This window comes from Hyaena hyaena, unplaced genomic scaffold (genome assembly GCF_003009895.1).
Source record: "Hyaena hyaena isolate Hyena2069 unplaced genomic scaffold, ASM300989v1 scaffold_872, whole genome shotgun sequence".
NCBI lineage: Eukaryota > Metazoa > Chordata > Mammalia > Carnivora > Hyaenidae > Hyaena > Hyaena hyaena.
Window position 1 is genome coordinate 466,275 of NW_024081506.1, and position 3,015 is coordinate 469,289.

At 36.4% G+C, this 3,015-nt stretch overlaps 1 long non-coding RNA gene across 1 annotated transcript in view; it reads right to left on the reverse strand.

The window, feature by feature from the left end:
* Positions 1-863: 863 nt before the first annotated feature.
* Positions 864-3,015, reverse strand: part of LOC120222411 — a 23,506-nt gene continuing 21,354 nt past the window's right edge. The window contains exon 3 of the long non-coding RNA XR_005526034.1: positions 864-875. This is a non-coding gene — a long non-coding RNA (uncharacterized LOC120222411). The remainder of the gene's footprint in view (positions 876-3,015) is intronic.

Here is a 3,015-nt window from a genome sequence, read left to right on the forward strand (position 1 = left end):
GATTTCTGAAACTATATGCCAGTTGAACAAGTCCTGATTTTTTCCTTCTTTCAGCCTTAAAATATGGTAACCATAAGATGGTTCTATTCTATTCTATTCTATTCTATTCTATTCTATTCTATTCTATTCTATTCTATTCTATTCTATTCTGTATTTTCTGCTTCTATGAGTTTAAATATTTTAGGTAGCAAATGTCAATGGAATCATGCAGTATTTGTCTTTCTGTCTGGCCTGTTTCATTCAGCGTAATGTCCTTCAGTTTCATATATGTTGTAAAAAATGTCAGGATTTCCTTATTTTTTAAGACTGAGTAGTATTCCACTATATGCATATACCACATATTTTCCCACTTCTCTGTTAATGGACATTTAGATTGTTGAATATCAATTGACTGTATATATGCCTGGGTTTAATTCTGGTCTCTATTCTGTTCCATTCATCAATATCTCTGTCTTTATGCCAGAATTGTACTGTTTTAATTACTATTAACTTTGTAATATGTTATATGAGAGTATAGAGAAATAATTTATAAGCAAAATATGTGAGTTCTTCATGGTGCAGGTCACTTAACTGGGCTCATTAAGCCTATTAAAATAATATATAGATGTATAGAGATAATAAAACTGCAGTTTATTTTAAAATTTATTCACTGGGACGCCTGGGTGGCTCAGTAGGTTGGGTGGCCAACTTTGGCTCAGGTCATGATCTCACAGTTCATGGGTTCGAGCCCTGGGTCGGACTCTGTGCCGACAGCTATCTCAGAGCGTGGAGCCTGTTTCAGATTCTGTGTCTCCCTCTCTTTCTGACCCTCCCCTTCTCATGCTGTCTCTCTCTCTCTCAGAAATAAATTAAAAAATAAAATAAAATAAAATAATCTATTCACTTATTTTCACAGAAACACAATACCTGTACTTGATATTCTTCATGCAGTAATTTCTAGTTTGTATTTTTTCTTTGAAATCCAAAAATTGCTTTCTAACCTATAGATTGACATTTGCAATTAGAGGGCCTCAAGAACCACAGAAACAAAGTTTCCAAAATTGAAGTCACTAACTTCCCTGGAAAACCAGCTTCTTCTTTGTCATTCTGAGACACACTAAGTGATAATGTCAGCAGGAACTGAGACATCAGCTCTGACTTCTCACATGCCTAACAATCACTAAGTTCTGTTAATAGAGCATGAAATATTATAAGGATAAAAAAATTCAGCAAAATCCTTCTGCCCAGATTAGATTATACAGATACAGATTAGATTAATACAGAGAGATAAACAGAGATATAGAGAAAGTAAACAGCAGATTTAAGAAACAAATATCTTAGGCAAAATGCTACAATGAGGTGTGTTAGGGAAAAATGAAAAAAATAAAATGGCTTAGTGAAATTATTTATGCAACTAAAAAAATACACTTATTAGGCAAATTCCAAATCATATTATGTGGTTCTTTCAGTTATAAACTTTTTGATCTTTTCAATCAAAGGATATATCATTTTAAGTTTATGGCATTGCTTTGATTTATTTATTCTTAAACTTTAAATGCAAGATAGGAACATAAAAGAAAAACAGATTAACATAGCTATTTTTTAAAATGTTTTACTTTCCTTTGTTGAGGTTTCACAGCAAGAGTGTTTCAGGTTTCTTGTCCAAGAGATGTGTCTGAAACTGACACAAAGCCACAGCCTTTATTTATGTTCTTCTTCAGTATAATTGGTCTGAACAATACATCTTTATCTTCCAGCTTTGTTAGGTATTGGTCCCTGAGAAGAAAACAGTCTTTCCTACTAAGAGAGCGAAGTGTTGTTTTATGTAGACTTTTATCGATCATAAATGAAAGGTCTCCTTTCTGCTGTGTTTGTTGAAAAGTCCTTTGAATAGAAAACCCATTTACCCCTTCGTAGACAGATGCTGCTTTGGTGAACAACCTAAAAATTTATGCAGTATTTATTTTCTCCTTAAACAATGTATTTCTGGTAAGCATGTTATATTTACAAAGTGACCTGCTTCTGTAAGCTTTCCTAACCAATGATTCAAGTAAATTGATCTAAAGACAGTTTTCATCAGAGGTTTAGAAAAAAGTTCTTCAATATTTCTATAAGTGATTAGAAGAATAAATGAGCTTCTATAGCATAGGTTGGCAAAAAATATATTGTAATTTTTATGTTTTTTAAGGCAAGTATGAGAATGAGGTGTTGTTTTTTTTCTTTTTTCTTTTTTTTTTTACTAGTTTCTTGTCAAATTAGTTTCCACATAACACCCAGTGCTCATCCCCACAAGTGCCCTCCTCCATGCCCATCCCTCCCTCCCCGCCACATCCATCAGTCCTCAGTTTTTGTCAGCATTCAAGAGTCTCTCATGGTTTGCCTCTCTCCCTTTCCCCCACCATTTCTGCCCTTCTTCTCCCCCGTGGTCCTCCGTCAAGTTCCTCCTAATCCTCCTATACGTGCAAACATATGATATCTGTCCTTCTCTGCCTGACTTATTTCGCTCAGCATAACACCCTCAAGGTCCATCCATGTTGCTACACATGGCCAGATTTCATTGTTTCTCATTGCCATGTAGTATTCCATCGTATAGATAAACCACATCTTCTTGATCCATTCGTCCGTTGATGGACACTTAGGCTCTTTCCATGTTTTAGCTATTGTGGAGAGTGCTGCTGTGAACATTGGGGTACATGTGCTCCTATGCCTCAGCATTTCTGTATCCCTTGGGTAAATGCCTAGCAGTGCTATTGCTGGGTCATAGGGGAGTTCTATTGTTAGTTTCCTGAGGAACCTCCACACTGTTTTCCAGAGGGGCTGTACCAGTTTACATTCCCACCAACAGTGTAGGAGGGTGCCCGTTTCTCCACATCCTCGCCAGCATCTCGAGTTCTCTGATTTGCTCATTTTAGCCACTCTGACTGGCGTGAGGTGGTATCTCAGTGTGGTTTTGATTTGTATTTCCCTGATGAGGAGGGATGCTGAGCATCGTTTCATGTGTCTGTTGGCCATCTGGATGTCCTCTTTGGAGAAGTG